At 44.3% G+C, this 11,254-nt stretch overlaps 1 protein-coding gene across 1 annotated transcript in view; it reads left to right on the forward strand.

Annotated features, from left to right (window-relative positions):
- The first annotated feature begins 473 nt into the window (after nucleotides 1-473).
- cdc42ep4b (CDC42 effector protein (Rho GTPase binding) 4b) overlaps nucleotides 474-11,254 on the forward strand; it is a 29,714-nt gene continuing 18,933 nt past the window's right edge. The window contains exon 1 of the mRNA XM_072667507.1: nucleotides 474-560. The gene's annotated coding sequence lies outside the window, so the exon portion shown is untranslated. The remainder of the gene's footprint in view (nucleotides 561-11,254) is intronic.

The raw sequence follows: 11,254 nt of genomic DNA on the forward strand, positions 1-11,254 counted from the left end.
ACAGGCGGCTGTACACATGCATTTCTGGACAAGCTGGGAGATCCAGAGAGCAGCATGTGGGCTGAGGCGGTAGAGTAACACTACAGGATTTTACACTAATATGACTCTATGGGTTCTGCAGCGTTACACAGCAGCAGTTCTGGAGAGAGGTTCTCCTCCTGCAGCTCCACCACCAAACCTCCATAGTGCAGTAACAGCAGCAGTGCTCCGGCCCGGAGTGGGAATGACGGAGACGCCGTTCTCCCCCTGTTAGAGAGTCAGTGGAGGAGCACCAGCAGTCTTTCCCAGTAAAGGACAACTTTGCCAGCGTGCTCAGAGTCCATCCCTCCCTCCAGCCTGCTGTGAATTAAAGTGACTCTGGCCCTTTAAGGGGCGCTGGGGGGGAGGGACGGGGGAAAGAGGGCGGGGCTAAAGCTGACACTCACACATACACACACACTTACTCATACACACACACACACTCACACACACACTCATGCTCGGACAGGGAGGGAGTGTGGAGTTTAGTCACTCTGTCTCTTTGTGCTGCTCAGAGCTCTGGAGAAACGCTGGACACTCCGGTGAGTAGCGCGCGCGCTACTGTGTGTGTGTGTGTGTGTGTGTGTGTGTGTGTTTGCCATGTCTTCTGTTACCTTGGTTTGGGTTGGGTGTGTTATATCCTTGTGTGTGTGTGTGTGTGTGTGTGTGTGTGTGTGTGTGTGTGTGTGTGTATGTGTATGGGACAAAGTGAAATGCAGCTCGCGCAGATTCTTTCGTTGTGCTGTGCTCGCGCTGCCCCGCCAGATCACGTCTCTTTATTTACCTATGTGTGTGTGTGTGTGTGTGTGTGTGTGTGCGCGCGCTGGTGTGTACCGGGGACAGTTTAAAACCAACAGGTTAACAAAACTTTATTAGCAATTAAAAACAAGCAAGCAAACTTTATTATTATTATTATTATTATTATTATTAACAATAATAATAATAATAATAATAAAATGATTGATTAGTAGTGATATTAGTATAATATCTTATACAATAATTTTAAAAAGACAAGTGAATAAAAATATAGTTAAATAATAAATTAAAAAATTTAAAGACAGTAAAATCATTAGTTGCCTAATTAAAACATTTTTATTAATATTATTATTATTATTAGTAGTAGTAGTAATATCTTAGAAAACACCTTAGAAAGGACAAGTAAATACATAAAAGCAGTTAATAATTAGTGTGCCATAACTTTTATATAATAATAATAATTGATGCATGATGTGAGCATATATATATATATATATATATAGTAATAATAATAATAATAATAATGATTATTATAAAGTTTTGTGTGCTAACTATTATAAATTAGCACACAAAACAGTAGAATAAACACTGGATGCGATTGTACTAAATCTGCTGGTTTTACTGGTTAAAGTGAGTGTGTGTGTGTGTGTGTGTGTGTGTGTGTGTGTGTGTATGTATGAAGTGTGTGTACTGCAGACTCTGGTAGACTTTGATCTCTGAGTGATTTCTTTTATCTGAGTTTAAAAGTCAGTAATGGAGGAACTGCAGACAGAACTGAGCGCCAGCTGCAAATCTCGTCTGGACGTTTCTGAGTAATGTTTGATTTGCATGGTCACTTTCATCGCTGTGTTCCTCCGAGTGAAGAACAGGCTGTAAGCGGGTGTTAACGGCTCAGATTGCAGCTCTTTCAGCCGGAAGGTTAAACCGTTGGCCTGCGTCTTCTAGAGCAGTTAACATCTAGCCCACTTTTTCCTCATTAAGGTGGTTAAAAAAGATGTTCTTCAGGGCTTAGCAAAGTCCATAGTTCTGGTTCATTATCTGGTTCTTCAAATACACTATATGGACAAAAGTATTGGGACACCTGCTCATTCATTATTTCTTCCAAAATTGAATGTATTCAGAAAATACTCCATTACTTTATTGGAGTAACTTTCAACTGTCCAGGGAAGTAATCTTTCTACTAGATTGTGAAGCCTTGTGTGAGGATTTGATTGCATTCAACAACAAGAGGTCAGAATGTTGGATGATCACCAACACGCCTCATCCCCCCAACTCCTCCCAAAAGTACAGTACATTATTCCAGAGCACACAGCTCTTCCACTGCTCTACAGCTCAATGCTGGGGGGCTTTTTCACCCCTCTAGCCCACGCCTGGCATTAGACATGGTGCCACTTAAAGTAGCTGAATGTATTTATTAGAAAGAGTGTCCACAAACATTTGGACACACAGTGCATAAGGAAAAGCTGGTGTAAAAACAGCTCTGCATTAAATCTGGACCGAGTGCAGCAAGCACCATCTGGCCAGTCCTGATCTGTCCGTCAGGAGGCCGTTAGGAGGCAATCGCTGATCAATAGCGGTGGGTGGCGTAACTGCTGTCAGTGGTTTCCACCTACGGCTCTGGAGGAGGAGGGTTGGACTGATCGGTTGGTTGACAGTATTGGCTGATGTCCAGGTCTTTAAATCAGGATTTATCTGTATCATTGAACACATTCCAATACACTGATACCCACAAACACACACCTCTGATGGGACCCCCTCCCACCCCCCAGACTGTCGTATGACCCAATGCTACAACAGCTGGGAGAAGTGGGCTGGGAAAGTTAGCATGATCTTCCTCCAAGACTGCTAATTCGGTTATGTCCGCTAACAGATGACCGTCTAGCACCACGGGGGATGGAAGACCGCCCTACCCACCCAGACAGAGCAAGGCTAGTTATGTTCTCTGGGACTGCCCGCTAGGATTGGGTGGTATCCAGTGTTGTCATACCGTCATACTGACTCAAACTACTATCGGTCATCCAATCAATGTTAAACTGTTGGTCTGACCATTAAAACAATATAATGGCTGAAAATCAGGAGATAGAAGATATTAGCATTAGCTTAGCTACTAGCACGGCTGCGCAGAATATCGTTTTAGCATCCTCATCGCCATGTTTAGTTAGATCGCTGGCTGTGCAGTGGCCCGTATGGCAAATTCAATTAAATGCTACCATGCTACCAAGGCAAAACGTTGTGCAAAATACAAGCAAGAGTCGTAATCCAGAAACCAAAACACAGGTAAATAATCCAACGGGAAGAGGCGAAAGGGCAAGGTTGAAAAACACGGAAAAAAGTTCGGACATGACAGATATACATGCATACATCAATAACGCTCAATAGGTCACCAAGAATGGGATTAACTACTATGCTAAGATAGTCATAAGATCAAATACACAGGTGTCTATCGCTAGAATTCAGGAGAGCGTGACCGTGGATAGAAGTGAGGAGTCACGTAAAGAGTCATATTATCTCCCAGAGGATTCTGGGACACTGACTAATTCACACTGCTCTCACAGGCAGATTATAGCTACCTAGTATAGCTTATTTTATAGCTCATTACAGAGGTGAGCTAATGTAGTGTTCAGAGTCTGGCCCAAGGACTCTTATTGGTGTAGCGAAGCAACAAGTCACCCAGACCGGGAATCGAACCCTGGTCTATCACGTGGCGTGGTAGCTCACGAACTACATCATGACATATCAGGTTATTGACATTTGATAAGTTTTGGTGAAATCTGGTGAAAATTCCTGTATTATTTCCCTGTGTTTTTAAATATCGCAGGAAAAATGTAAAAATTGCGATACTGTTTACCCCAGTATCGTACAGCCCCAGGTACTAGCATATCTTTTTTGTGGTGTTTGGTTCTGTAGTCTTTGCTTAGCACCGGTCGTGTTCCAGCTAACCGAGGCTCAATTCACACCTGTACAGCAAAATATGTCCTCCGAATTTGACCCATCTGTGGTAGTGAACACTGGGCAGCGGTGGGCAGCCAACTGCAGCACCCGGGGAGCTGAGAGAGGGTGAAGGGCCTTGCTCAAGGGCCCAACAGTGGCAGCATGCCGAGCCCGGGTATCGAACCCACAACCCTGTCATCAATAGCCTGGAGCTCTAACCACTGAGCACCACTGCCCCTATCATTAAGCCTCATATCTGAGAGTGTTTTTCAGTAGACTGGCTCATCCAGGTTTGCTTGCTTTCCCTTTCATTTAAACTTGATTTTTGGGCTTTTTTTTCCCCACCTGTTTTTAGATAGAGTGACATCACTAATCGGTGAGCTCCCACAGCACCCCCACCCTGTAGCTCTCTTAAACGCCCATGAATGAATGAGCTATTTTGGCCGTGTCCTGAATAGACACAGGACATGAATAATGGCATCCCCGGGGATTAAACCAGTGACCTCCTGATGGCAGAACCAGTGCTTGAGCTGCAAAGGCTCGCTGCATGGTCTCAAACCACTCAAACGAACACCCCCATTGCGCCACCTATGTGCCAGTCTTTACGTTTACTGCCAGCATTCCTTACCTGGTCAGCTTACTATGGACTGAACTGGTCAACCTGAACACCAAACTCTCGTTGATAAGCTAAGTCACTTCAAAACTGGATAAGACTGAGATGTCGGTCTGAATGGTCACGGTCCGTCTACAACGCCCCCGACAGTCCTCCTCAGGATCAGACGCACTCTCGAGTCTGCTGTGTGTAATTGAACTGACTCCGCTGTTACTGCAGATGCTGATGTTGGGAAGATGCCCAGATGTTCTTCTAAACTCTGGTGCTGACCCCCCACCACTTGCCCAGGACAGGGTGGACTGTTTCATATCCCTGCTGTTGTATTTCAGCCTGATTTATTTGTGTTGTGAGTTTGAAAAGGATCAGCTCCGATGTTTATTCCAGCGCTTATTCCAGCGTGGCCCAGGATCACTTCTCCTCTATTGCTTGGTGTGTGGTTTCTGGACTGAGAAGGCCTGACTCTCCTGAAGAACTGACCACCGCGGTGCTGTTGAGTGGATTATTGTTTATATAAATATCTGCGATGCAACACACCAGTATTCCTCGAGTGCTACAAAGTGGAGTTATGACGTAACTACATTTGAGAGAGGGACCACCTCCGCCCCCCACTCTCACTTTACCTCTGTGACATACAACTTTGCACATCCACCTCCACCCAATCTCCAACCTTTTTCTCCAGCTCGCCTCAACTACTTCTTCACCCTTCTTTGAAGCTGCCCTGAGCTCCAGCCCAAGGTCTTCTGAGTTTGCCTCTCCATCCCGGTCCATACTGAGTGATGCCATAGAAGAATCACCTTTGAAGAACCTTTTTAAAGATCTTCACACTCACTCTCCCACAACTCTGGTTCTTTATGGAACCAAAGGAGGTTCTTCTATGGAATTGATCATTTCCAGAAGGTGGAAAAAATCCTGGTGCTCTCTGAGACTGAAATACAAGCTTTTCTGCTTTGAAATGTGTGTAGAGAAACTCTAGGATGGTGGTCTTTCTGATGGACCTCCATGTTTCAGATGTTCCTGCTCATTGTGGTTAGTGAAATATCTTGGCCATGTATGCAAACCCGCCTAGTCAGCATCCACCCTGCTGCAGGATCACACTACCCCTAAAGAAGGCAGATTTTTGTACTTCTACACTGTGTGTCCAAAGGTATGTGGACACACCTTCTAATGAATGGATTCAGCTACTTTTAGCAAATGCAGGGGTTTTCACTCAATCTCCAAAAAGAAGTATATTGTGGATCTCTTGAGGCGTACCCTGTGCTGATTGTGGGCTGGAGGGGTATGAAGCCCCACAGTGTTGGCCTATGGAGCAGTGGAGCTGTCTCTGCAGTGATGGAGCTCCACACAATACTTTTGGGATGAGCTGGGCTTGTGGAACTCCTCCATCATCAGGCCCAACATCAGTACCTGACCTCACTGATGCTCTAGTGAGGTTAAATGCAATCAGATCCATACACTTTATTCAGAGAGTAGATCATGTATAAACCCATTTCCTGTGCTAAGGAACCATTGAAGAACCTTTGGAGAAGAATGTATACCTTGGACAACAAAGATGTCCCTGTACAGCACCTTTCATTCTCACAATGTAATGTGAAACCTCATGTTCAGAAACTTGCTCTTCAGGAAAAAACAATGTTTGGTGTTTTCTTCATCTTTCTAAAGCGAGGTCAACGACCTGGCTCTGTCCTCTGATTGACCTTTATCCCCAGGCCCTGATCAGAGCTCTGATTCTCTCTGGGAACTGTCAACCTCTTCTGGTTTGGGTCTTTTTTCATCAGATTTTCAGCTGTGTGATTATACGTGATCCACAATATCATTTTAGAGAGGTCTGGTAGCATGTTTTCAGAGGCCAGATATAAAAACTAAGCTCCTAAAGATCTAAAAAACAACCAAATTGTCAAAAAAACAGCCTACAGCAGTTTAGCCCCACCCATTTCACCTCCAGCAGTTTAGCCCCACCCATTCATGCTGAAGTTATGGAGTGTTTAGCCCAGACTACTTTTTGAACAAGACACTACAAGACAATACAGGAGAGACAATCACTATAAGACACACCATAAGCGCTGAATTCAGGTGTTTCCTTCACTCCCTTTGCCTCACTGTTAAAAGTATAAGATCCTTGAGGAACTTTTGGAGGCTCTTTACTTCTTAAGTGTTCTGGGGAACCTTCACAATAGAAGGTTTTTAGAAGAAAAGCTTCACGAAGGTTTCCTAAAGCACCTTAAGAGGTTCTTCTAGAAGTTCCTCAACAATCTTATACTTTTAACAGTGCACAGGTGTCTAAAATCAAGCCCCTAGTCATGCAGTCAGCCTTTCCTCCACACATCAGTGAAAGAACGGGAGGTTCTGAAGAGCTCACTGAACTCCAGCGTGGTTCTGTTTTTAATAGGAGACACCGCTGCACCAACAACAAGAAGTCAGCTGGTGAAATTTAGACCCTCCCTCCTAGATCTTCCTCCATCAGCTGTGAGTGGTGTTATTATTGAACAGTGGAAGAGTTTAGGAGGAACAGCTCACAGAGAGCAGCTCAGCGTCCACCGAGTGTCTGTCAGACCACGTAAAGTTACAGAGCGGGTCAGGGCCGAGTGCAGAAAAGCCTCCAACTGACTCAATAACTGCAGCAGAGCTCCAGACCTGCTGCTGCTGGTAGAGCTTAGAGCAAAGGGGGGCCAGCTCTATATTAATAATGCCTATGGGATTAGAATGAGACGTCATAAAAGCTCCTGTAGGTGTCCCAATACTTTAGTCCATATACTAAAGCTCATTTACACATATCTTAAAACGTTAGTGGTCGAAATGTAGGATACAGACCCATGAAGGTACATGAACAGAATGCTTCTTCTGTCTGAGATACGAAGTTTTGTTTGGACAGCAGTGATCTGGATAATGACCTCCTGGCTCTCTCCGGACAAAGTTTGAGTTTGACCTGTGGAGCTTCTTTTAGGCTGTTTTTTGTAAGGCAGCTGGACGGGCTGCAGCTGGACCTCTCGCCAAGAGTCAATATTTTCGGAGCGTCGCCTAACCTCACTGAACTTCAGCGCAGATCTGCTGCAGTGGAGGAGGTTTGGAATCTGTCTTTCTGAGAGTTCCTTGCCGAGTTCCCAGAAACCGTCCTGGAGTTCTCAGAAACTGACCCTCTTGTTTAGCTGTCGCTGCGTTCAGAGACGAGGCCTCTCAGTGCGGCGGTCACCTTTGATTATTAGTAATCTAAAAATGACTCAATTAATAGTCACCAAATTCTTTTAATTAGTGATAAACCACTTATTTTGATTGTGGAACAATACGCAAGCATTCACTTTATGTGATAAGTCAAGTCTGGAGTCTCTGAGGTGTGATAAGTCCAAGTTGAGACCCAAGTGTGAGTCCAGATAGTCCAGACGTCTTGAAGTTGAGGCATGAGTGGCTAAATAATCGCTAAATTAATTGTTGTACTTATATCAGCTTAGTTTGGTCCAGCCTCGACTGTCTGGGGGTTCTAAGGTCAAGAATCTGATTATGTACTACATTGCAGTGATGTGGACAAGTCGTGATAAGAAGAGCTTCAAGTCTCTGGGACGTGAGCCTGAGTCATGTCTTGAGTCCCTTGAGTTCATGTCTTAAGTTTCTTTGGTGAAAGTTCAAGTCTTGAGTCTCTGCGGCACGAGTCATAAGGGTATTTAAGAAATTCAGTACCTTGAAAACCTGCTGAATGGCCTATTCGGTACCTTCAACAAGGATCTCGAGGACCTTCCTTACCTCTGAGAGTACTTTCACAGATCCATACACTTTATTCAGAGAGTAGATCATGTATAGACCCATTTCCTGTACTAAGGAACCATTGAAGAACCTTTGGAGAAGAACATACACCTTGAACAACAGAGATGTCCCTGTACAGCACCTTTCATTCTCACAGTGTAATGTGAAACCTCATGTTCAGAAACTTGCTCTTCAGGAAAAAACAATGTTTGGTGTTTTCTTCATCTTTCTAAAGCGAGGTCAACGACCTGGCTCTGTCCTCTGATTGACCTTTATCCCCAGGCCCTGATCAGAGCTCTGATTCTCTCTGGGAACTGTCAACCTCTTGTGGTTTGGGTGTTTTTTCATCAGATTTTCAGCTGTGTAGTTATACGTGATCCACAATATCATTTTAGAGGAGTCTGGTAGCATGTTTTCAGAGGCCAGATATAAAAACTAAGCTCCTAAAGATCTAAAAAACAACCAAATTATAAAAAAAACAGCCTACAGCAGTTTAGCCCCACCCATTTCACCTCCAGCAGTTTAGCCCCACCCATTCATGCTGAAGTTATGGAGTGTTTAGCCCAGACTACTTTTTGAACAAGACACTACAAGACAATACAGGAGAGACAATCACTATGAGACACACCATAAGCGCTGAATTCAGGTGTTTCCTTCACTCCCATTGCTTCACTGTTAAAAGTTTAAGATCCTTGAGGAACTTTTGGAAGCTCTTCACCTCTTAGGTGTTCTGAGGAACCTTCAAATGGAAGGCTTTTAGAAGAAAAGCTTCATGAAGGTTTCCTAAAGCACCTTAAGAGGTTCTTCTAGAAGTTCTTCAACAATCTTATACTTTTAACAGTGCACAGGTGTCTAAAATCAAGCCCCTAGCCTTGCAGTCGGCCTCTCTTCCACACATTAGTGAAAGAACGGGAGGTTCTGAAGAGCTCACTGAACTCCAGCGTGGTTCTGTATGTAATAGGAGACACCGCTGCACCAACAACAAGAAGTCAGCTGGTGAGGTTTAGACCTCCTAGATCTTCCTCCATCAGCTGTGAGTGGTGTTATTATTGAACAGTGGAAGAGTTTAGGAGGAACAGCTCACAGAGAGCAGCTCAGCCACCGAGTGTCTGTCAGACCACGTAAAGTTACCAGGGCACAATACAGGCGAGAGAATCACTACAAGACACCCTATAATCACTCTGGAGGATCTTGAGGACCTTCCATACCTCTGAGAGTACATTGACATCATTTGTACCACAGAAGACCACACGTTGTACCAGTCCAGTACCCACAGTTCTGGCAGTGCAAACCTCAGTGAGCCTCCAGCCGAGGGTAAGGTGGAGGTGCGAGAGAATGCCACAACATAAACATCGTGAGGAAGCTGTAATTCAGGAGCTATGCTAAATGTGGCTCGGCTGGTTTGGCTGGACGCTGTTTTTTTGGCTTCAGGTGCGTAAGGGGTTTTAAAGAGAAGCTGGAAGGCGCACGGCGACGCTGAGGTGGATCAGGATGACACTGCAAGAATGTGCGTCTCACCCGCCGGATAATGAGCGCTTGCATTGTGTTGGAGATTTATGAACCCGCATCACCTTTACAGTCCTGCAAACAGGTTCAGCGCCTGTCCACAGCCATGTAAAGCATGCAAATTAGCAGCCCGGTCATCCATCAACGCACGGCCACTGCGAACAAAGACAGCTATAGAACACAGAGCGAGAATAAAAACACTACGTGGCAGCACAGGCATCCCGAAAGAGGCGCGAAGCCAGGTTTCACCTCACTGTCTTTCAACTCGCTGGGTTTCAGAAACACTGGCCAAACAGTATTTGATTGCACCAATGCTAACAGGGGCCCAAATACTAAATGCATACATCCATGCTAGTTGTTTAGCAAGGTCTAATAGACTCTATAAACAGGTCACTTTTGTTGATGTCAGTTTCCACCACAGTGAGCTTACAAGCTACAGTTGAATATCTAGTGGAGTCCCACTGGGTTCTATTTTAGGGCCTATGGAATTGGTGTGAATTCTAACAGTAATGTAGTTGTTAAACTGAAGAAGTGAGGGCTTAAGTACAGGATCTAAGTGGTTAAATGCTGAGCTTCTCACTCACTAAATCCCTCAAAGTGTATCTGAGGCTCTGAGACAAGCTGGACAACAGAGATAACAGAATGCATACATCTATGCTAGTTGTTTATAGAGTCTATTACACCTTGCTAAACAGGTCACCTTTGCGTCATAGAGAATTAGCAATAGAATAATAATAATAATAATAATAATAATAATAGCAATAGAATAATAATATATAGCAATAGAATTAGCAAACAAGTACAGAATTTGATCTTCAACAAGAAGATACTGAATACAGACCCGTGAGGTTTCCACCACAGTGAGCTTACAAGCTACAGTTGAATATCTAGTGGAGTCCCACTGGGCTCTATTTTAGGGCCTATGGAATTGGTGTGAATTCTAACAGTAATGTAGTTGTTAAACTGAAGAAGTGAGGGCTTAAGTACAGGATCTAAGTGGTTAAATGCTGAGCTTCTCACTCAATCAATCCCTCAAAGTGTATCTGAGGGTCTGAGACTAGCTGGACAACAGAGATAACAAAATGCATACATCCATGCTAGTTGTTTAGCAAGGTCAACCTCCTCCGTTTTTGAGAGTGCTTCATGTTTGTTACCCTTTAACTGTGTTTTATAATTAGAGGCATTGTCTTTAACCCCCTTCCATCTCAACAGTAGAGCAATCTCCTGGATTCCCGACAGTTTTCAGAGAATTCCTCCACCATACCCTCGGCTGGAGACTCTGTCTGTTTAGAGTTTATACTCAGACAGTGGGGACAGTGCTGGTACTATTTGGTCTTCTCTGGTACAAATGGTGTAAATGTCCTCTCAAAGCTAGAGTAGGTCTTCAAGACCCAAATCTGTACTTGTAAGTGTTCAAGGTACTCCATATCTACCTGCGGTAACTCCACAGGCGTGTATTTATGACCTATAACTTGTTGAAGTTACAGAATAGGCCATTCAACAAGTTTTCAAGGTGCTGAATACCTTGAGGTTACCAACCTAGTGTTTTTCAGTTTTCTGAGAATTCCTGGATGACAGAATGTTTGTCATCACACTCTCTGGCGCCGCCGCCATACCTTCAGCTGGAGACTCAGTCTGTTTTGAGTTTATACCCAAATGAGGGGGATGGTGCTGGTGCTATTTGGTCTTTTTTGGTAA

The sequence above is a fragment of the Salminus brasiliensis genome, chromosome 22 (assembly GCF_030463535.1).
Source record: "Salminus brasiliensis chromosome 22, fSalBra1.hap2, whole genome shotgun sequence".
NCBI lineage: Eukaryota > Metazoa > Chordata > Actinopteri > Characiformes > Bryconidae > Salminus > Salminus brasiliensis.